Here is a 24,757-nt window from a genome sequence, read left to right as displayed (position 1 = left end):
AAAATGGGGATATTCAGGGAACATTCATACACAATGAATGCAAACAGAAAGGACTGCTATATAAAATGGGGATATTCAGGGAACATTCATACACAATGAATGCAAACTGAAAGGACTGCTATATAAAATGGGGATATTCAGGGAACATTCATACACAATGAATGCAAAAAGAAAGGACTGCTATATAAAATGGGGATATTCAGGGAACATTCATACACAATGAATGCAAACAGAAAGGACTGCTATATAAAATAGGGATATTCAGGGAACATTCATACACAATGAATGCAAAAAGAAAGGACTGCTATATAAAATGGGGATATTCAGGGAACATTCATACACAATGAATGCAAACAGAAAGGACTGCTATATAAAATGGGGATATTCAGGGAACATTCATACACAATGAATGCAAAAAGAAAGGACTGCTATATAAAATGGGGATATTCAGGGAACATTCATACACAATTAATGCAAACAGAAAGGACTGCTAGATAAAATGGGGATATTCAGGGAACATTCATACACAATGAATGCAAACAGAAAGGACTGCTAGATAAAATGGGGATATTCAGGGAACATTCATACACAATGAATGCAAACAGAAAGGACTGCTAGATAAAATGGGGATATTCAGGGAACATTCATACACAATGAATGCAAACAGAAATGACTGCTATATAAAATGGGGATATTCAGGGAACATTCATACACAATGAATGCAAACAGAAATGACTGCTATATAAAATGGGGATATTCAGGGAACATTCATACACAATGAATGCAAACAGAAATGACTGCTATATAAAATGGGGATATTCAGGGAACATTCATACACAATGAATGCAAACAGAAAGGACTGCTATATAAAATGGGGATATTCAAGGAACATTCATACACAATGAATGCAAACAGAAAGGACTGCTAGATAAAATGGGGATATTCAGGGAACATTCATACACAATGAATGCAAACAGAAAGGCTGCTAGATAAAATGGGGATATTCAGGGAACATTCATACACAATGAATGCAAACAGAAAGGACTGCTAGATAAAATGGGGATATTCAGGGAACATTCATACACAATGAATGCAAACAGAAAGGACTGCTAGGTAAAATGGGGATATTCAGGGAACATTCATACACAATGAATGCAAACAGAAATGACTGCTAGGTAAAATGGGGATATTCAGGGAACATTCATACACAATGAATACAAACAGAAAGGACTGCTATGTAAAATGGGGATATTCAGGGAACATTCATACACAATGAATGCAAACAGAAAGGACTGCTATGTAAAATGGGGATATTCAGGGAACATTCATACACAATGAATGCAAACAGAAAGGACTGCTATGTAAAATGGGGATATTCAGGGAACATTCATACACAATGAATGCAAACAGAAAGGACTGCTATGTAAAATGGGGATATTCAGGGAACATTCATACACAATGAATGCAAACAGAAAGGACTGCTAGATAAAATGGGGATATTCAGGGAACATTCATACACAATGAATGCAAACAGAAAGGACTGCTAGGTAAAATGGGGATATTCAGGGAACATTCATACACAATGAATGCAAACAGAAAGGACTGCTAGGTAAAATGGGGATATTCAGGGAACATTCATACACAATGAATGCAAACAGAAATGACTGCTAGGTAAAATGGGGATATTCAGGGAACATTCATACACAATGAATGCAAAAAGAAAGGACTGCTATGTAAAATGGGGATATTCAGGGAACATTGATACACAATTAATACAAACAGAAAGGACTGCTATGTAAAATGGGGATATTCAGGGAACATTCATACACAATGAATGCAAACAGAAAGGACTGCTATATAAAATGGGGATATTCAAGGAACATTCATACACAATGAATGCAAACAGAAAGGCTGCTAGATAAAATGGGGATATTCAGGGAACATTCATACACAATGAATGCAAACAGAAAGGACTGCTAGGTAAAATGGGGATATTCAGGGAACATTCATACACAATGAATGCAAACAGAAAGGACTGCTAGGTAAAATGGGGATATTCAGGGAACATTCATACACAATGAATGCAAACAGAAAGGACTGCTATGTAAAATGGGGATATTCAGGGAACATTGATACACAATGAATACAAACAGAAAGGACTGCTATGTAAAATGGGGATATTCAGGGAACATTCATACACAATGAATGCAAACAGAAAGGACTGCTAGATAAAATGGGGATATTCAGGGAACATTCATACACAATGAATGCAAACAGAAAGGACTGCTAGATAAAATGGGGATATTCAGGGAACATTCATACACAATGAATGCAAACAGAAAGGACTGCTAGATAAAATGGGGATATTCAGGGAACATTCATACACAATGAATGCAAACAGAAAGGACTGCTAGGTAAAATGGGGATATTCAGGGAACATTCATACACAATGAATGCAAACAGAAATGACTGCTAGGTAAAATGGGGATATTCAGGGAACATTCATACACAATGAATGCAAAAAGAAAGGACTGCTATGTAAAATGGGGATATTCAGGGAACATTGATACACAATTAATACAAACAGAAAGGACTGCTATGTAAAATGGGGATATTCAGGGAACATTGATACACAATGAATACAAACAGAAAGGACTGCTATGTAAAATGGGGATATTCAGGGAACATTGATACACAATGAATACAAACAGAAAGGACTGCTATGTAAAATGGGGATATTCAGGGAACATTCATACACAATGAATACAAACAGAAAGGACTGCTATGTAAAATGGGGATATTCAGGGAACATTCATACACAATGAATGCAAAAAGAAAGGACTGCTATATAAAATGGGGATATTCAGGGAACATTCATACACAATGAATGCAAAAAGAAAGGACTGCTTTATAAAATGGGGATATCCAGGGAACATTCATACACAATGAATACAAACAGAAAGGACTGCTATGTAAAATGGGGATATTCAGGGAACATTCATACACAATGAATGCAAACAGAAAGGACTGCTAGATAAAATGGGGATATTCAGGGAACATTCATACACAATGAATGCAAACAGAAAGGACTGCTAGATAAAATGGGGATATTCAGGGAACATTCATACACAATGAATGCAAACAGAAAGGACTGCTAGATAAAATGGGGATATTCAGGGAACATTCATACACAATGAATGCAAACAGAAAGGACTGCTAGATAAAATGGGGATATTCAAGGAACATTCATACACAATGAATGCAAAAAGAAAGGACTGCTATGTAAAATGGGGATATTCAGGGAACATTCATACACAGTGAATACAAACAGAAAGGACTGCTATGTAAAATGGGGATATTCAGGGAACATTCATACACAATGAATACAAACAGAAAGGACTGCTATATAAAATGGGGATATTCAGGGAACATTCATACACAATGAATGCAAAAAGAAAGGACTGCTATATAAAATGGGGATATTCAGGGAACATTCATACACAATGAATGCAAACAGAAAGGACTGCTATATAAAATGGGGATATTCAGGGAACATTCATACACAATGAATGCAAAAAGAAAGGACTGCTTTATAAAATGGGGATATTCAGGGAACATTCATACACAATTAATACAAACAGAAAGGACTGCTTTATAAAATGGGGATATTCAGGGAACATTCATACACAATTAATACAAACAGAAAGGACTGCTATATAAAATGGGGATATTCAGGGAACATTCATACACAATTAATACAAACAGAAAGGACTGCTATATAAAATGGGGATATTCAGTGAACATTCATACACAATGAATGCAAACAGAAAGGACTGCTAGATAAAATGGGGATATTCAGGGAACATTGATACACAATGAATGCAAACAGAAAGGACTGCTAGATAAAATGGGGATATTCAGGGAACATTCATACACAATGAATACAAACAGAAAGGATTTCTATATAAAATGGGGATATTCAGGGAACATTGATACACAATGAATACAAACAGAAAGGACTGCTATATAAAATGGGGATATTCAGGGAACATTCATACACAATGAATACAAACAGAAAGGACTGCTATGTAAAATGGGGATATTCAGGGAACATTCATACACAATGAATACAAACAGAAAGGACTGCACCGTCTCTGCGATTTTGCTTGGAGAAGGTTGTAGGTTTCTGGTCTGATTCACAAAAGCATGCAAGAGTTGCTCTAGGGCATACTCCTGAACTACACCTTCCCATAGCCATTAGCCACAACTGCTTCTGTGAATCTAAGACCTTGATTCATTAAACAGAGGGTTGTAGCTTCTCTCAAACGGCGTATTGTATAGTTAAGATATCTCAGTGGAATAATGCATCCATTGTAGAGACTCAGACCAATGTGTAATGTAGGGTGACAGGTTCCAATCACAGCAGATGCACTTAGCTTTTCATCCTTCTGAGGTTGATCTAATGAAAGTACCTTGATTTGTGTAGCAATTGTGATTACCTGATGGATTTTAACAATTTATTACTTAGTGTTCCCAAGATAAGATCTCAAATGAACTCCCATAGACTGCAGCTTCCGGCCTCCACATTGTCTCTCCTCTATTCTTAGCCCCCCCCCTCCTCTCACTCTTTAACTAATAAACTAATATTTCGGCTCGCGCCAACACCCGCTCAATGTTCCAATGATGACATCACAGGAGGCTTCAGCTGTGGCTCAACCAGGCACATTCTGCACCACAGACACACGTATGCAGGTCACACAGGTAAATACACAGTGTAGACCCTGGTCAAATGTGACTCCCCGGTGGGTCAACAGATACTGTTTGATCCTCTTTGGACTGAGTGGCATTAGAAACACTGCACAGCCTTCCAGCACCACATCAGCTAAGCATTCATCCCAGGACCCAGATAAGCACTTGAATTGTCCACTTGATGGGCACCAATGCATGAACTACCCCTCAATTGACAGCATTGGCCAAGGAGAAATGTGGGTGGCATGTGTGCCCTGTTACACGAGTTGGATGCGTGACCTTTTTAAATAGCCCTATTGTTTCCAAATGTTCAAACAGAAGGGGCGAAGGGAGCCTGGCTAGATGCAAGATTAGTACTGAGCCCCAACAAGGTACCCGAACCTCAGGAAAAGAGAAACACTGCAATTTAGTGGGTGACGGGTCAGATACTGGTGGAAGTTCTTAACAATTCTGGTAAATGTACACTCGGACATTGAAATACCAGTATTTATAAAGCGCTCAGCTATCTCCGAAGTGGTGTCCCAGCGCTGGGGACCGTTGGGAAGTTTAGGCGAGCTATTGCCCAGAGTCACATGGTCCTGGGCTAACCTGCAGCCGGCACCGGGGATCGAACCGTGAACCCATGGTCTGGAGTCAGGAACCATGGTCGCTGCGTCACACCTCTTCCACATAATGACTGTGATGAAGAAAAACTCCAAACTGGCAAAGAAGCATTATTGACCACGCAATCAGTCAATAATGTTGGTTATTTGACCTCATCTCATGTGTAGGCAAGAGCCTCAGAATAGGACACACGAAGAAGACCCTTCCCAACTACCATCACAGATGGCAATTCCGTCTTTGGGCTCCACAGACATTGTTAATCGGTAATTGACTTGATTTGGAAAGAAAATAACAACTGCTTTCATTCTAGGAGTTTTGCATGAAGTGTGAAATCTGATGAGGTGGTTTTCATGACACTGACAGTACCTCATGCTCTTATCAGATATCTCTATCACCAAGTGTCTCTCTGCCCTAAAACTCTACAGAAGGTGTCAGGACTGCTTCATAAAACGAAATGAAAATACTAAATTACAAAACCAAGATCAGCAAACCCAATGCAAAGAGCCCTCCGGAAGGGGGTGGGGCTTTCCCCTTTCAAGGTCCCTGCCTCTGGAAGACACTTGCTGATTGCTCTATTCTGGTGTTAAACTAATACTAAGAAAGCATTTGCCCAAAATGAGTTAATGTATTCCAAAATGGCAACAGAGAGAAATAATACTGCTGGAGAATGTGCCGTAGTACACCACATAATTTGTTGTTTCTTGCCACATAATTCTGTCGTCCATAGCTGGATAATTCCAGTGGTGTTGTACCCAAGCAGGTGTAATTGGAGCTGTACCTTTTGTCTTTGGTAGAAATGAATCTAGCTGCCCCATTTCCTTAGGCATGCACCACATGTCTGGCTCCAATTATATTCTCTCTGTACTGAACAATATTGTGTCAGATGTTCTTAAAATAAACCAGGAAACAATGGAAAATGCTATTCTGTGCAGGAAGCAGGTGTGGCACATGGAGAAAGAGAACTGCGATGGAAATTAATCCGATTACAGCTACATCACCCAAGAGACACACAAACCTTCAGTGCTTCAGCATCATTTCCACTGGTGCTGTCAACACAGCTAGGCCATAAACCAGATTAGAGATTGACTGGCGTGTCAGCACTTACCTCATGTGCGGAGCATGTTGTTAGGTGGGAGGGCGAAGCGTGGCATCAGAAGGGTACACGTCGGTGGCAAAGCCATTGGCAGGCACGTGCCAGCATCTTGGAACAGCTAAAATACAAAACAGGACACCCGGTTAGTTCACAGCTAGGACATTGAGGCAGAAACACGTGCTACGTAGAGGCAGAAACACACTGAAACTCAACTAAACTTTCTAACGTGCATCTCTAACTAGGCACACCTAGATTAGCAGCATAAGGGTGAGTGGTGAGGAAGGGAGTAGTCTGGCCATGCTGTTTCCGGGTGAGAACAAAAAGCCTGATGAAGCCCACCAACGAATTAAGCCGACACGCTATGGTGGAGTGAAAAAAAATAGACACCTTCTGCCTTTTCAATGCATAGATACATGGCTGACGGTTTCTGGGACATTCTGTAAAGTTACACATGTTTGGCAACTATAAGTGGAAGCTTTCCGTAAACAGATGTTATTAACACTGTGCATGGAATCCCTGCCACATCCTTTTATGTGGATATGCACTACAAGGACTGGAGGGGGTGGCATTACTACCATTAATCAACAAGCATTGGAAATGCAATAGGTCTCGCATTAGAAAAGTTGGAGCTATTGGTCTTGTAAATGACAAATATTTTATTTATTTGTTGGTTGTTAAAATAGCTAAATTGATAGCTTTGTCATTTACAACGCCAATAGTTATAACTTTTGCGAATGTGACACCTATAGCATTTGGAATGCAACATGTTTTGTATTTACGTGACATAGATGGCAGCTCTGGTCGTTAGGCCACATCTCTAGAGAGCAGGAGAGTGCAGCAGGGGGGAGAAGCACAGCAATGCAATAGGTCTCGCATTAGGAAAGTTTGAGCTATTGGTATTGTAAAGGACACATTTTTCATTTATGTGCTTGTTTTGAAAATTGCGAAATTAATAGCTTTGTTATTTACAATGCCAATAGTTTTATCTTTCGCAAATGTGACACCTATTGCAACACAATATGTGTTGTAGCACTGAGTGGTGTGAGGGTGAGTGGGTGTGTGAGGGTGTGAGGGTGAGGGTGAGGGTGGGTGAGGGTGTGGGTGTGTGAGGGTGAGTGAGGGTGTTTGAGGGTGTGTGAGGGTGAGTGAGGGTGTGTGAGGTGGTGAGGGTGAGGGTTAGGGGGTGTGAGGGTGAGGGTGAGAGGGTGACTGAGTGTGTGTGAGGGTGAGGGGGTAAGGGTGTGTGAGGGAGAGGGGGTGATGGTGAGAGGGTGCGAGGGTGAGGGTGGGTGAGGGTGTGTGAGGGTGTGTGAGGGTGAGGGGGTGTGAGGCTGAGTGAGGGTGAGAGGGTTGTGAGGGGTGTGAGGGTGAGTGAGGGTGTGTGAGGAGGTGTGAGGGTGAGGAGGTGTGAGGGTGATGGGGTGAGGGTGTGAGGGTGAGTGAGGGTGAGATGGTGTGAGGGTGAGATGGTGTGAGGGTGAGGGTGTGGGTGAGGGTGAGGGGCTGTAGAAGCAAACATGCAATAATCAACTATGGCTAGAAAGATATAAGGCCTCCTTGCATGGCATATATTATTTTTCCCCTTTACATAAGTTGGTTTGACACAAGGTAACAAATTTGTTTAAATCTAGCTCATGTTCCATCTTCAGGAGGGTATACTGATGGGGACTACAAGGACTGGAGGGGGTGGCATTACTACCATTAATCAACAAGCATTGGAAATGCAATAGGTCTCGCATTAGAAAAGTTGGAGCTATTGGTCTTGTAAATGACAAATATTTTATTTATTTGTTGGTTTTTAAAATAGCTAAATTGATAGCTTTGTCATTTACAACGCCAATAGTTATAACTTTTGCGAATGTGACACCTATAGCATTTGGAATGCAACATGTTTTGTATTTACGTGACATAGATGGCAGCTCTGGTCATTAGGCCACATCTCTAGAGAGCCGGAGAGTGCAGCAGGGGGGAGAAGCACAGCAATGCAATAGGTCTCGCATTAGGAAAGTTTGAGCTATTGGTATTGTAAAGGACACATTTTTCATTTATGTGCTTGTTTTGAAAATTGCGAAAATAATAGCTTTGTTATTTACAATGCCAATAGTTTTATCTTTCGCAAATGTGACACCTATTGCAACACAATATGTGTTGTAGCACTGAGTGGTGTGAGGGTGAGTGGGTGTGTGAGGGTGAGGGTGAGGGTGGGTGAGGGTGTGGGTGTGTGAGGGTGAGTGAGGGTGTTTGAGGGTGTGTGAGGGTGAGTGAGGGTGTGTGAGGTGGTGAAGGTTAGGGGGTGTGAGGGTGAGGGTGAGGGTGAGAGGGTGACTGAGTGTGTTTGAGGGTGAGGGGGTAAGGGTGTGTGAGGGAGAGGGGGTGATGGTGAGAGGGTGCGAGGGTGAGGGTGGGTCAGGGTGTGTGAGGGTGAGGGGGTGTGAGGCTGAGTGAGGGTGAGAGGGTTGTGAGGGGTGTGAGGGTGAGTGAGGGTGTGTGAGGATGAGGGGGTGAGGATGAGTGAGGGTGTGTGAGTGTGGGTGAGGGTGTGTGGGATTGAGGGGGATGAGGGTGAGGAGGTGTGAGGGTGAGGAGGTGTGAGGGTGATGGGGTGAGGGTGTGAGGGTGAGTGAGGGTGAGATGGTGTGAGGGTGAGATGGTGTGAGGGTGAGGGTGTGGGTGAGGGTGAGGGGCTGTAGAAGCAAACATGCAATAATCAACTATGGCTAGAAAGATATAAGGCCTCCTTGCATGGCATATATTATTTTTCCCCTTTACATAAGTTGGTTTGACACAAGGTAACAAATTTGTTTAAATCTAGCTCATGTTCCATCTTCAGGAGGGTATACTGATGGGGATTTTCTCTCTCTCTCCCTTTTGGTAAACATATATAGTTCCCTCTAGCACTTTATGATACTAGAATAGTGTGCCCCCTTTTTGACTTGCAACTGATTTTTATTTATATAGTGTGAGAGTACCTCTAAAAGTTAAGTCTCCTGTGATCATACCGTGGAATGGTAAAACAAGGTTGTGCTGGGAGAGAGAGTGGGGAGGAGAGTAGGAGGAGGAGGGGGAGGAGAGTAGGAGGAGGAGGGGGGAGGCACGGCGAAGTGAAGAGACAAGACGGTGCTAAAATCGGAGTAATGTGAAGGATCATTTTGGGTCGAATGGATATTGGAACGGTAAGCAGTTGGAATCTGACCTAATCGATCTCTGCTGCGGTGTCTCGGCCTCTGTAGAATGTTAGTGCGCATTCGGTAGAGTGCAACAGAAAATGTCAGCACTCCTGGTTGGAGTGAAACCTTCCACGTTTGAGGACATGGGTTCCTGTGCTCCTCGCCCTCGTTTGGATGAGGTTGTAGTTGCTTTTAATGTGTAAGCTTCTTTGTTTTAAATAAACAATATAAGGAGGAGGAGGGGGGAGGAGAGTAGGGGAGGCACGGCGAAGTGAAGAGACAAGACGGAGGGAAGGCAGAGAAGGGGAGGGGGGAGGAGAAATGCGACACGGCGGGCAGGGGAGGGGGCTGTGTTGGTGTTCAAGGGGCACAGACAGGAACCGCGATTAAGCATGTTGCAATTTGTTTGGGGTTTGAGAAATTTGCTGGAAAGAAAAGGTTTTTAGAAAGACTAAAAAGGCTGCTACGCACTTGATAGAATGGTCCTGTACGATTACAGGTTTGGAAATAATTAAGGATTATGGTTACACAGTCAACGTTCTAGAATATGCTAGGAAAAAATCTTAGTATGGAAAGGTTGATTGCTAAAATCGGAGTAATGTGAAGGATCATTTTGGGTCGAATGGATATTGGAACGGTAAGCAGTTGGAATCTGACCTAATCGATCTCTGCTGCGGTGTCTCGGCCTCTGTAGAATGTTAGTGCGCATTCGGTAGAGTGCAACAGAAAATGTCAGCACTCCTGGTTGGAGTGAAACCTTCCACGTTTGAGGACATGGGTTCCTGTGCTCCTCGCCCTCGTTTGGATGAGGTTGTAGTTGGTTTTAATGTGTAAGCTTCTTTGTTTTAAATAAACAATATAAGGAGGAGGAGGGGGGAGGAGAGTAGGGGAGGCACGGCGAAGTGAAGAGACAAGACGGAGGGAAGGCAGAGAAGGGGAGGGGGGAGGAGAAATGCGACACGGCGGGCAGGGGAGGGGGCTGTGTTGGTGTTCAAGGGGCACAGACAGGAACCGCGATTAAGCATGTTGCAATTTGTTTGGGGTTTGAGAAATTTGCTGGAAAGAAAAGGTTTTTAGAAAGACTAAAAAGGCTGCTACGCACTTGATAGAATGGTCCTGTACGATTACAGGTTTGGAAATAATTAAGGATTATGGTTACACAGTCAACGTTCTAGAATATGCTAGGAAAAAATCTTAGTATGGAAAGGTTGATTGCTAAAATCGGAGTAATGTGAAGGATCATTTTGGGTCGAATGGATATTGGAACGGTAAGCAGTTGGAATCTGACCTAATCGATCTCTGCTGCGGTGTCTCGGCCTCTGTAGAATGTTAGTGCGCATTCGGTAGAGTGCAACAGAAAATGTCAGGAGGAGGGGGGAGAAGAGTAGGAGGAGGAGGGGGGAGGAGAGTAGGGGAGGCACGGCGAAGTGAAGAGACAAGACGGAGGGAAGGCAGAGAAGGGGAGGGGGGAGGAGAAATGCGACACGGCGGGCAGGGGAGGGGGCTGTGTTGGTGTTCAAGGGGCACAGACAGGAACCGCGATTAAGCATGTTGCAATTTGTTTGGGGTTTGAGAAATTTGCTGGAAAGAAAAGGTTTTTAGAAAGACTAAAAAGGCTGCTACGCACTTGATAGAATGGTCCTGTACGATTACAGGTTTGGAAATAATTAAGGATTATGGTTACACAGTCAACGTTCTAGAATATGCTAGGAAAAAATCTTAGTATGGAAAGGTTGATTGCTAAAATCGGAGTAATGTGAAGGATCATTTTGGGTCGAATGGATATTGGAACGGTAAGCAGTTGGAATCTGACCTAATCGATCTCTGCTGCGGTGTCTCGGCCTCTGTAGAATGTTAGTGCGCATTCGGTAGAGTGCAACAGAAAATGTCAGGAGGAGGGGGGAGGAGAGTAGGAGGAGGAGGGGGGAGGAGAGTAGGCGAGGCACGGCGAAGTGAAGAGACAAGACGGAGGGAAGGCAGAGAAGGGGAGGGGGGAGGAGAAATGCGACACGGCGGGCAGGGGAGGGGGCGGAGCGGGGGTGTGGGAGGAATGCGCCTGAGGGAAAATACGGCTGGGGGCATGTGCACGCGCTTTTAGGCTCAATGCGCATGCGCATTGAGCTTAAAAGTCACGGGCACTGCAAGGAATCGCCACGATTCCTTGCAAGTTAGTTAAAGAGTGGATAAGCCCCCACAGTCTCGCAAGCTCGATGCGCATGCGCATCGACAGGCGAGACCTAAAAAGGTCATGATGTAGTAGGCAGTTGTCTTATTGCACTACCAAAGATGTCCACAAGTGGGCGCCAGATCACACGCAATGACCTCAAAACCGGGCTGGTGAGTCAAAGGACCATGCATCCACTCCAGGGATCTGCGTTTGGCCTCATGGCCACAGATTTGAATTCCTGCAGGGCTACTCTGCCTTTTGTCATTTCATGTTCGATAAAACGAGTAATAATATTAATAATGCTTTTATTTGATTCGTTAAAAAAGGGTGACACTTACCACCATGATATAAACAACATAACTCAAATACAGAATAAAAATTGCAATAAAAAAATTTTTTGTAGTCGTGACCCTGACGTGGTATGCTACCAAGGTGCAGCAGTTTACTATAAGCAGCGATGTAAACATGTCCATGCCTTCTATTACAAGTAAAGTGCTAATGCCAACAGAAGAGGGGGAGAGGAGAAAAGTGCAAAACGATCTGGGGGGAGTTTTGCCCGGCTGTGAATGACCTTCTTTCCAGGTTCTTAAGTCACTAAGGCTTTCTTTACTGGTATGAGCATGTCTATGCCTCCTGTTTAAAAAGTAAGGCTTGTCATAGAAGAGAGCTTTAAAAGAAGGGGAGGGCAAGAAAGATCTAAAAAGGACTCGGGCCGGCTGCTTTGTGCCCTTCTTTCCAAATTCCTATTTAGCTGTTTCTTTCTTTTCAAGTTCTTGTGCGGCTAGTGTCAAGAATGTGATAGTCTTACAGCACAGTTGGACTGAAGAACCACTGAGGCATTTTATGACGGCCGCTCTGCAGGGCCTGATTTGAGTTTCTCTTAAGATTGGCCTTAAGAGTGACGTCCTTAAATTATGTAATACCGGGCAGATGCATAATAGATGTAATAGTGACTCTGCTCCATTACCACAGAGGCGGCAGTCCAGGGATGGCCAAGTCTGTAGCCATTTTGGAGTAAGATCTTTGTTCGAAAAAGACCCCAATCTCAGTAAAGTCAATTTCCGCCTGTAGTGGTCTCTGAAGCATTCTTGCAAGTAGGGTTGTGGTTTCATTTGCTTGTAAGTTGGCATCCCCCACAATGCGTGACTTTTACCGGCCAGTAAGGCTTTACCAGTTTGTAACGATAATTTTTTTGATGATTTATTGGTGATTTTTTTAAAAACAGGGTATTACATAGGTGTTTGCCAGACTTCCTTCAGATTTAGAGATAGAAGTGCTTGTTTCAAAATTTGCCATATAGAGTTATTGTGCCGTGATTGGTTTTTAACCTCCTCCCAGCAGTGGTGAGCTAGCGTGTTGTCTTCGGCTGCCCTCATTCACCAGTAATATTTGACCAGGACTCCTTGTCTGGCCTGTATCTGATAGTTAGTCCATATTTCAGATGTATCTGCGCCTGAGAGATATGACGCGGGATTAAAAACAATTTTTAAAATAATCTGGACTGGGCTAGTTTTAGCGTTTGGGAGTCCTTGGTGTTTAGCATTTCTGAGCCGTATGTCATTGCTGGCAAACATTTTGCAGCCACTACCTTTAGGAGGCGGTTTGTTGAACTGCCACTTAGGCTTTTCTGTAAAGTTTTGAAAGCAAATAATAATTGTTTGAGCATGTTCTAGATGATGTTTGTAACTTAAATGGCGATCTAGGAGAACCCCCAGGTATTTATATACATCCACCTGCTATAAGATGCTAGAATTCATCCTCCAGGTAAATTTGGGGCATTTTTTATGAGTACTGGAAAAACATAAGACATTCTGGGGCAGATTTACAATAACTGGCGCATCCTCAGGGATGTGCCAGTTATTGTGCGTCACGGCTTCGCCACCATGGATGCGCCGCATTTACAATGCGGCGCACCATGGGGCAAAAACAGACAGATGCGTCACGCATCTGTGCCGTAAAGGTGGCGCATTGCTGGAGTTGCGTTGCAAGCGCGATGCAGCTCCAGCAAGGCTCAGGGGTGCCCTATCTTTCAAATGCTGCGTCACTCCTTACGCCTGCTTCAAGCAGGCGCAGGGTTTTGACACAGCATGGGCTCAAAAGTGACTGAGTGAAATCTTGTAGATTTCACTCAGCCACTTTTAGGAGGCGTTCCTGCGCCAGAACGACTCCCCTGCGCAGGAACCCCTACTTCTGGCACAGGGCTTTACAACGTGACGCATCTCCCAGGCTTTTGGCACTTTGTCAAAGACTGCTTTGAGATCTACAAAGCATGTGTAGAGGATGTTTGAGTTGACAATCGCTTTCTTTTCTAAGAGGTTAAGTGCTGAAATATTTGTTAAAGTCCCTGTGCCAGCGCGGAATCCAGACTGCGTTTTCGGAATCAGACTTTTATTGCTTACCCATGTCTCCAGGTCTGCCAGTAGATTTGTTGCATAGATCTTTGCCTCTACGTCTATAAGGGCTATCAGTCTATGATTGTTGTGGTCTGAACGTGTCCCTGACTTATAAATGGGTTGAAGAATGCTGCCCCTCCAAGAATCGGGAATAATTCCGGTCTCTAAGCTGTTGGACAACAGGGGGGATAAATGGCAGGACCAGAACACGGGATCGTGCCTAAACAAAGCATTCGGTAGACCATTGGGGCCGGGGGCTCCATCCGATTTCAAATGTTTGATTGTGTTCAAGATCTACTTTTGTGTTATGTGAACTGGTTCTTCTCTTTGCAAATGCTTGGTGAAATCGATGCTTTTTTGTGTGTTTCTCTGTTTTCGATGCGAAGTTTGGATTTAGATGAATTCTTTAAGTCAATGGCTGATGCCTCCACTGATAGCTGTTTGAGGGTGGGATATGCTCCCTTTTCCGTACTCTGACTCCTGATTTAATCTCTAGACTGGAGCACCTTTTGATCTCGTTTGTATTGTCACCAGGGCTGACCGTGGTCTGTACAGTTGTGGTATTATATGTTTCTTCAATATGAGTGCTCCAAGATTGTTCTGTTATGTCAGAGTTGAACTGACGATGTTTGCCGTTAAGCAGGAAGTACATTTTTGCCCAAAACTGTTTTGAATTTCTCTGCTTGCTTGCGTGGAGCATGTTGATCTCAAATGTTTCCTTATATGTTCACTTGGCCACCTTTATTTCGTGGTTTAGTTCCTTTTTCTATTGTTATGAGAGTCTGTTGCGAAGGTTGGGGACCGTTGGTTCGAATTAACCTTAGTTGTTTGTTTAGACACGTTTTTATTGCCCGTATTTTTGGCGTGTACCACGGCCCCCCTCCGGTTCTTGGAGTTTTATGATCTCTGTAATTGGTTTGAGATTTTTTATTGATGTTGATTGTGAAAGACTCCCAGACCCCCGTAATATCTCGAACATGATTTGCGCCTGGAGGTGTTAACAATGACCGGCATGTCTCCATTATTTTGTCGATGTTTTTTTCATCCCAGGTTAGCCGTTTTAGGTTGTACAGTTGCGTTATTAATGTAGAGGCTTGGCCTCCTCTGGCCCATTTGGGGTGATGGTCAATGTGAAAGTTTGAGAGTAATGATCGCTTTCGCCTTGGTCCTGTATTTGAAAATTTGTTATGCAAGGGAATAGATCAGAGTCTGCTAACGTGAAATCGATTGTTGATCCTGTTTTACTTGTGACCCTCGTAAATGCTGCTGGACTGTCCATACAGGCAGAGCAGATGCGTCCTCCAACTTTTTCCAGGCAAGAATAGTGTCTGTCAGGCTGAACACAGGTCAGCCTGACAGACAGACTTCTGGTTCTGGTGAGGCAGCCAGGAGCTAGACATGCACTAAAAGCACAGGCTCCTGGCTGCCTGAGCGGAACATCGCCAGGATGAGGATTTCCCAGCCCTGTGGGCGTGACCTCCTCAGCCTGGCAAAGTGCCTTGAGGCCATCTTCCTTGAGATGAAGGGGAGCATCACTGATTGCCTTGAACTGGCAGCTTAAGTTTTAAGCCCTGAAGTGCCCGGGTCAGAGTGTCAATTAGTAACACCTCGTCACAGAGTGGGGTGGGGTCAGCAGTCTCACTGACCCCATCCCACTCTGTGACAAGATTGGGACTACTGCCTTCCCTCGTTGGCTGACCAGCAGTCCCAATCCTCCTGGGACCTCCGAGGCTTCCTTGTCAGAGAGCTGCTGTTGAGGTCATTTTAATTTTTTTTTTGTTGGGTGCTTTTATGCATGTATGTGTATTTATTAGTGAGTCCTGTGAATGGGTGTGAGTGAGGTGTATGAATGCCCCTCTCCCTGGTAAAATTACCGTCCGCCACTGTATTTTACACCTCAAAAGTACACTGAATTATCACAGCATAAATTCTTTATCTCTTACGTACAGTCTACACAGGTGGTGATCCTTTTTTATTTCTTCAATGCATCAGGGTTTTTTCGAATGTTATAATCCGAAATCAAGTGCAAGGCATGTAAGATGCATGTATATATAAATGTTTACATGATGACTCACGAACACATAAGGGATCGAATAATCCAGCTGCTTAAAACAAAGCATGCATTGCCAAAGCCAATATGTCCAACTTGAAATGGTGATGCTTGGAGAAAAAGACCTACACAAGATGCATTAGCACATTAAAGCCAGGCCTATTGACTTTGCCAACACTTGTTCTAATTAGCCACTGAGGCCATTATATCCTGGCTGGCTCCAGCCTACAAATGTGTTTTCTCCTTTAAAAGCGCATTCATTGGTCTAAGAGCTTTACAGAAAGGAAATAAGCACTGATGTTTAATAGAAAAAACACACAGTCTCCAATTTTCATGCAGGAGTACTTCATCTAGTCCATTTTTATTTCGTTCTGGGATTTGTGGGCCATAGTTAGGACCGCAAGTCTTAAAATGCAAATGAAAACCTGCACTAGATGACATTTAGGTTCATGGTTTGTACAAACCACAAACATATTTTAAATGGTTACAATGGGGATCAATAGTTTTGGTTTACAGGGTTGGCTCCTCCGTTAGCCTCTTCGCTGCGGATGACGAGCTCAGCTCGTCATCTAACAGGCTTTTCGAAAATGGCCGCACACAGCGGGAAAAGCCGCCGCAGCATGCGGTTATGGCAGAGGAGCGTCGCCCCACTGCTGAGAGGTTGCAAAGGCAAAAGTAAAAATATAATGATAATAAAGTCATTTTATTATTATTATTGTTGTTGTTGTAAAGCTTTATTTCGACATTTTTGTCTTGAAGCCATAAAACATTTTAAAAGTACATTCACTTACAAAAAAAAAAAAACATGATCACTAAAAGTACAATAACTACATCTGTAGTACATCAAGGGCAGTATCGTCAAGGGATATATACATTGAAAGTGGAGATACATTACTAATTCACTGTAAATATTTAACATACCAAATACAATCAATAGTCAATTACAGAACCAGATTTAAAAACATATCTACATTATATAAATAATTAAAAAAGCCAGTAAATTAAAAAGCATATTTTTTCTTTTTTGTAAAATTTATAAGTTTAAAAGATTTCCTATAGAAATCAGGGCTGCGGGGTATCAACCCCTATATTTTGACCCCAAATTTCTTCCTAATCAAGCAGACACTGAGGAGGTACCTACTGACTCCAAAAGCTACCAGCTGAGAGGTTGTAGATGTAAGTATCCTCTCTGCCTCTTTGTAAGATCTTAAGCCCACATTTTTGCAAATTGGTTTAATCCATTTCATGCATGGGTATTTGTACACCGGGCAAAAGAAGAGGATATGGGCCTTATTGTATTTTTCTTACCCAGCCATTGCCAGCCCAGCGTGAGGGCGGGGTGGGGCCGGGCCATCCTGACGAGCGTCACGTCAGCAGGAGAGAGGAGTAGTGGTCGGGGCACAGTTAGTGCGCATGTCGGTTTGGGCCTGCCATTTTGGATGGCCAAACGGACATGTGCACTTACATTTCTCCAACCCAGCTGTATTGCACATCCGGGTGGAAAACAGACACAGGCTCGCTGTGCCTGAGCGAGCGTCAAATCTGCCCACCCCGGCCAATCACGGAGCTGCTCTCATTTTGGTAAATAGAATTTCCAGCCATGAGAGCAGTGTCTGGATTAACCCCTGGGAACCTGTGCAGTGCGCACCAGCATTGGGAGAGCATCAAGAGAGGAGCACCGAGGCGGCAGCCGCAGTGGCAGGTAAGTCCTTTAATTTTTTATTTCCCCCTCCTCCTCCCTGTCCGCCTCACCACTTTTATGTTAGAGCAGCCGCCACTGAGTTCAACTGCACCAACTGGACTAGCACATCTGAAAAGGATTTGTAAAAGAGAAGCCCAGGACTCGTATCTTCTGGTCCTAACGATATGATGGATGTATCTGATAGCCTTACACACAGTCGACTAAAAAAACAAACAGCATATGCGCAATTCCTCAAGAAAACCGGAAAACAATAAGGGGAAACTGACAAACCCAGGGAAAGGATCACCTGGAGGTTAAATTGTATGCAGGGTCACGAGCTCACTAGGAACAGTTAAAAGAAAGGCACCTGCTTATTATGGTAATATCTACAGCAAGGGTGTCCATCAAAGGTCCAGGAGAGCCAAGTCCGTGGCCGATTTAGGACTAACTAGCGTGTATATATTTTTAATTTAGGTTAATTGTATGTCATTGTTTTTTTACGTGCACGTCCTGATAATCTGTCATTGGTCGGATTGAACCCTCCCACCATGCATGTCTTCGTTCACTCTGCAAAGGACCGCTTTTAAATCATCTTCACTTTTCTGTAATCTCTACGTGATTTCCTTTGACGTGCAAACCCAGGACGCATGAGTGCCTAATAAAACGTAAGTACTTTTAAAAATGAAAGTTTGTAAACCAACTTCTGTAAAGTTTACACTTGCATTCGGAGAGGCCTCTGGACCTCAGTTAGCACTTCTAAAATAACATCCCAAACCTGTTCTCGCTTTGTCAGCCTGATTGAAGTGACGACCTACATCTGTCGCCAGAGTTCTCCTCTACTTCATGACGTCAGCAGCACCTCTGCAGCATCAGCATCTGGTAATAGAGGGTGCAACCGAGGCTGACATTTTGTGTTCAGTGAAAACCAGGCAGGTAAATATTTAATTCTGGTTTCCAAACAGAAGGGGCCCCATTCACGAAACCAAATGTAATCGTCCTAACGGAGATTTACTTCTCAATGTACTTGTAGATTTTGTAATTTTGTTTTCAATATTTACAAACCTTTCAGAAACTGCTACTGTAATGCAGGATTCTAGGCGTACTTCTTGGAATGGCACGTGTCATCGACCCCAGGCTCCTGTCCCCACCCTGCTGAAATATACATAGCATCGATTATCGTAAAAGGGGACTCCACCCCACTGTGCCCATGCACCTTTTATTCTTTGCCAGGAAACTTATTGCCATCCACAAGCCCTCTCCCTCTACCCAGCCTATCTGGGGGTGATCCGTCCGCCTTACAGTCCTGGAAGGGGTCTTGCAGCCACACCCCGGTTAAGAAGGGGTCTGATTGAAGTCTGTGAATGCTATGCTATGATACAGCCATTTCCCACCCTTGCATGGGACCTGGTACCATCGCTTTCTCTGCACTTGGAAAGGGGAAAGCTAAAGTAGTACATCCAGTTACACCTGCCAGAAAAGGCATTGAAGAGTTCTCCATATTCCCATCGACTAGTAGGTCTGTGCTGTACGTGCAACACTGCAACCGACACTGTTACCTCATCCATGCACCACAAGAGAGGAGGTCTACCGAACCAACCAGTTGAAAAGCGCTTTGGGGCCTCGACAAGATGAAAGAAAGCGCTATAAAAGTGCTATAATACATTGCAATACAGTGACCATGGTCAAATGTTCTAGTCAGCAAGGGGCAGACCCGCAGCACAGAGGATAGACCCGCAGCACAGAGGATGCAGACATTAGGATCTGATCAGGAAAATGGCGGCGCCTTGAGGCAGCCAGTTGTCCTCCATCAATATGGACATTAGTCTTTAAAAGCACTAATGTTTTCCTCTGAAAGCTTTTACCCTAATGAATGGAATTGATTTGAAAACATGGAAATTATTTCCCACTGGAGTTCCACCCCTTTGATATTTCATAACCATAATGCATTAGAGTGACCATTTAAATGCTACTTTTGATTTGTTCATTTCCTTTGAGCCTCGCTTGCATTAGAGGTGGTGTCGAGTGGTTCAGATTCTGTTTCTAAGGCCCCATGCCCTGCTCTTAGGTCACCTGGGTGCACCAGAGAATACAGGAAGAGAGCCGTTGGAAGGGAGTAAGATGGAAAGAGAAGCCAGGGGGTACATTTCATAAACAAATGTTAGTATCTTTCCGGCTCCCGCATGTCCTGCCTGCTCAGCACCAGGATGCCGGTTCAGGCTCCGTTTCTGTTCAACCTTTGATGCTAAAGCGCCGAGACACTAAGGGAGTAGTTGTGCGCTATATAAAGAACCATTATTCATTCACTCATACTATCCCAGGTGATACTGCACGCTACAGATCTGCCAAACATAACATGTTTAGTCAAGAGGTTTGGCTCTGAGGGCGATCTTAAGTGTCGTTCTGTTCTTGAGGGATTCCCAGTTTCATTGCAAGTCTATTCTAGGGGTGTCCAACACTTGTCCTGGAGGGCCATATCTATGCCTCATTTTCAGAGTAGACCCTATGGAAATGCTTCCCTTTTAGAATAATTGTATGTACATTGCATCTCCTGTGGCTGTCCTTCAGAACCAGCATGGCTCAAACCTTTGTTGACCAGAGTAGATCTTGTAGTTTGCAGCGTTCACAGCTTTTTTAATCATATGGCCCTCTTTGTCTTTACTAGGCTGGGACGGCCAGAAGGCAGAGGGTGCTCTTGACTTTCTCCAGAACATGTCATTTTCGTGTTTATGCTTCAGTGATGGCCTGCCTTAGTTTGATTCCCTAGGCAAGGTGACCTCTGTGTTTTGTCAACACAAACTTTTAGTTGAACAGTGCTTTGGTGCATACAAGGAGTACATTTTGACAGCAAAGTCTGTGATGCAATAATCACAGAGAAGCAAACAAAGAGGCTGCAAAAAGGCAGGTGCCAATGTGTACAGAGGACACACTGCAAGCCGGAAATGACTTGCACTTGAAAAGTGCACTTTGTGACGGATAGCAAATGGGTAGGGGGAGATGGTGTGAAAGGAGCGGCCCCTTTGGTTATAGCCATTTTTTTTTACATAAGCAAGGGCCCTACAGCTCCCCCAACAATACACCTTTACATAAAAACCAACACAACAAAACAAGCAATGACAAAGCACAAAGGCTGGCAGCAAATGCCAGACCTATTGGTATTAGTATTGCCAATGGTTGTTTGAATGCAGTAGCACATTATCAAAACTATGGCCTTCATTACGATAGCAGGCAGACTGTCACCGGCAGGCTGTCGGCGGCGGTCTGCCCGCCATCCAGGTCATCGGTCCGACCGCTGCATTACAATGCAGCCGTTCGGACCACATAGGTCTGGGGGTAGGACCGCCGTCTCCGACAGGATCAAAGACCCCGTCGGGACGGCGGACACATTCCTAACCCTACAATGGATGTGGTGCCTGCTCAGGCACCATTGTAGGGAATAGGATATCCCTTTCAACTACCTGTTCTTAGCAGTGCCACCGCCATGAGCAGGCAGACGGAAAAGGACTTTGGGGGCCCCAAGCAGGGCCCCTTGGCAATACTAATAGGTCTGGCATTTGCTGTCCGCCTTTTTGCTTTGTCAATGCTTGTTTTTTTGTGTTGCAAATAGGGCATTTTTGTCCAGAACCGCTGAATGGAGTGTGTCTGGGTAAGATCAAGACCCCAGAGGTAAATGTGTGTGCAAGTGTGTATGTGTAAAGTGCACGTTTACCCTAAAAGCTTGGTGCTAAAATAACAGACTTTATTGGTACCAATTCGATGGTACTTCTTTTATCGACTCTGGAAGGACGAAACGCAGAGTGAAACTACCGGGATTCGAATCTGAGACGATGAGTTAGTTCACTGAGTTACCAAACCAGCCAGGTAAAGAAGAACAAGCATTTACAATGCAATAGGTCTCGCAGCATTCAAGTTTGAGTTATTGGCATTGTGTATGACAATGCGTTGCATAACTTTTTTAGCAAACTTTGAATTGGTGAGCAGTCAGAGTGTGTGCAAGAGTATGCTGTTCTTGAAAGCAGTGTGGTACAGAGTGCAGGAATTTGGATGACCTGAGCAATGTGGATGATGCACCTCACGCACGGAGCGGACGCAGTTATTATTCACACAGCTCTAATGATGCACCTTACGCACGGGCTCACAGTTGTTCTTCACACAGCCCTGATGATGCACCTCATGCACGGGGCAGACGCAGTTTTTATTTACACAGCTCTGATGATGCACCTTAGGCACAGGTTCACAGCTGTTATTATTCACACAGCTCTGATGATGCACCTCTGGCACGGGTTCACCGCTGTTATTATTCACACAGCTCTGATGATGCACCTCACTCACGGGGCTGACGCAGTTTTTATTTACACAGCTCTGATGATGCACCTCAGGCACGGGCTCACAGCTGTTATTATTCACACAGCTCTGACGATGCACCTCAGCACGGGGCTGACACAGTTATAATTCACACAGCTCTGATGATGCACCTCTGGCACGGGTTCACCACTTTTATTATTCACACAGCTCTGATGATGCACCTCACGCACGGGGCTGACGCAGTTATTATTCACACAGCTCTGATGATGCACCTCAGGCACGGGCTCACAGCTGTTATTATTCACACAGCTCTGATGATGCACCTCAGGCACGTGCTCACAGCTGTTATTATTCACACAGCTCTGATGATGCACCTCAGGCACGTGCTCACAGCTGTTATTATTTACACAGCTCTGATGATGCACCTCAGGCACGGGCTCACAGCTGTTATTATTCACACAGCTCTGATGATGCACCTCACGCACGGGGCTGACGCAGTTATTATTCACACAGCTCTGATGATGCACCTCACGCACGGGGCTGATGCAGTTATTATTCACACAGCTCTGATGATGCACCTCAGGCACGGGCTCACAGCTGTTATTATTCACACAGCTCAGATGATGCACCTCAGGCATGGGGCTGGCAGTTATTATTCACACAGCTCTGATGATGCACCTCATGCACGGGCTCACAGCTGTTATTATTCACACAGCTCTGATGATGCACCTCACGCACGGGGCTGACGCAGTTATTATTCACACAGCTCTGATGATGCACCTCAGGCACGTGTTTATAGCTGTTATTATTCACACAGCTCTGATGATGCACCTCACTCACGGGGCTGACGGAGTTATTATTCACACAGCTCTGATGATGCACCTCAGGCACGGGTTCACAGCTGTTATTATTCACACAGCTCTGATGATGCAGCTCCAGCACGGGTTCACAGCTGCTAATATTCACACAGCTCTGATGATGCACTAAATCATCCCGTGCATAACAAAACATGTATTTGTCCTTGAGTAATATAAGTGGCGCTCACGTGCAAGGATCGAATTCCTGCTATACACAACAGTAAAACAAAAAAAAATAACTCTATTCAGGTTAAACGTTATAGGATGAGTTACTGAAACGAAATAGCTGCCCTTATTTGAACTGCACCTAAATTGAGAAGGCGCGTCTTTCAAATAAAGGGCTCCTTGTATTCTTTCCACAGAATTGGTTGGGCCACAAACAACAGCCCAATAAATACGAACAATGATAGATAGCAGAAAGTTATTTTTCTATTGTGCTTACTTCCGCAGTTAACACATGTCAAAATGGTCTAAGTAACAGGTGCTGGTATTGCTCAATTAAATATTACTCGATGTACTAACCTCAAAAGGAAGAAAAGCTGTATTGGTCTGCTGGAAATCCCACTCATGGTTTATGGGCCACATCAGCTGTTAGGAGGGAGTGCTTAACTGACTAGCCTAACTAGTACTATGGAGCAAAAATGAAATTGGAACGGAAATGGCCCGTCGAATAAATATTCAAATAAAAATGGCCTCACTTGACATATTCCAATAAGCATAGACCCATTTAGCAGAGTATAATATATGCATATGTCGTGCAATATCGCTGAGTTTGTTCTCACCCAGTCTACTGCACTCCTCTCAAAACGTTATGTGCGCGCGCATTCGAAAACGAAACCTAGCGTGGGGGCGGGACTTCCGTCTTGTGTGCGAAGCCCGCGCCCACAGAGTTCCTGGTCCGAGGAGCAGTGGTGACGCGGGGCTCCCATGCCTGAGGGAGAGCCCCGCGGAGGAAACAGAACACCGGATTGGTGGTAAGTGGGCCTTGGGGGGCGCTCGTGTGTGTGTGTGTGTGTGTGAGTGCGTGTGCGCGTGTGTGTGTGTGTATGTGTGCGACGGCAGGGGTGTCTCTGTATGTGTGCGTGTATGTGCGCTCCTGTGTGTGTGTCTCTGTGTGCGACGGCGGGGGTGGGGGGGAGTGTCTCTGTTTGTGTGCGTGTATGTGCGCTCGTGTGTGTATGCGCCTGCGTGCAGGGGGAGGTGTGCCTGTGTATGTTTGCGCTTCCCAGGAGACAGCCACGGCGAGCGCGGCGCGTGCCAGTTTCAAATAGCCTCCAAGGCGATGCGCGCGGCCAGGATTGTCTCCTGGGAAGCAGACACGGCGACAATAGGTTCTCGGCGAGAACGCGCTTCCGCGTGCTTAGCCGATACCTAAAAAACAGACCGGATCGCATGGCAGTTCTTCATGGCCCGGAGTTAATGGGCCCCGTCTGTAAGTTATAGTCAGGATTTTTCACATTGTCGCTGACAAGCAGCACTACAGCTAGGCTTTAGCCCGCAGGTGTAACACTGGCATACCATAGCATTCTTTTTTATGCAGGAGTATAAAGGTGGCAAAGTTGGCAACTTTGGTCTATGCATTTTCATTTTTGAAGATTCTGGTTGTTTTATTTACCTTCTGAAAGAGTGAAGAAGCCAAGGGCCAAATAGAGTATAACCAGACCACCTTAAGTGAAGAGGCTAGGGAGTGGCCTG

At 44.4% G+C, this 24,757-nt stretch overlaps 1 protein-coding gene across 8 annotated transcripts in view; it reads right to left on the bottom strand.

Moving 5' to 3' along the window:
- The window catches only part of PITPNM2 (phosphatidylinositol transfer protein membrane associated 2), a 1,044,200-nt gene that overhangs the window by 893,266 nt on the left and 126,177 nt on the right, over positions 1–24,757 (bottom strand). For all 8 annotated transcript variants that reach the window (XM_086942927.1, XM_086942931.1, XM_086942930.1 and 5 more), the window contains exon 2: positions 6,458–6,563. The gene's annotated coding sequence lies outside the window, so the exon portion shown is untranslated. The remainder of the gene's footprint in view (positions 1–6,457; positions 6,564–24,757) is intronic.

The sequence above is a fragment of the Lissotriton vulgaris genome, chromosome 11 (genome assembly GCF_964263255.1).
Source record: "Lissotriton vulgaris chromosome 11, aLisVul1.2, whole genome shotgun sequence".
In the NCBI taxonomy this organism is placed as follows: Eukaryota; Metazoa; Chordata; class Amphibia; order Caudata; family Salamandridae; genus Lissotriton; species Lissotriton vulgaris.
Note: the sequence above shows the minus strand (reverse complement) of the source record. Positions and strands in the feature narration are given on the sequence as shown.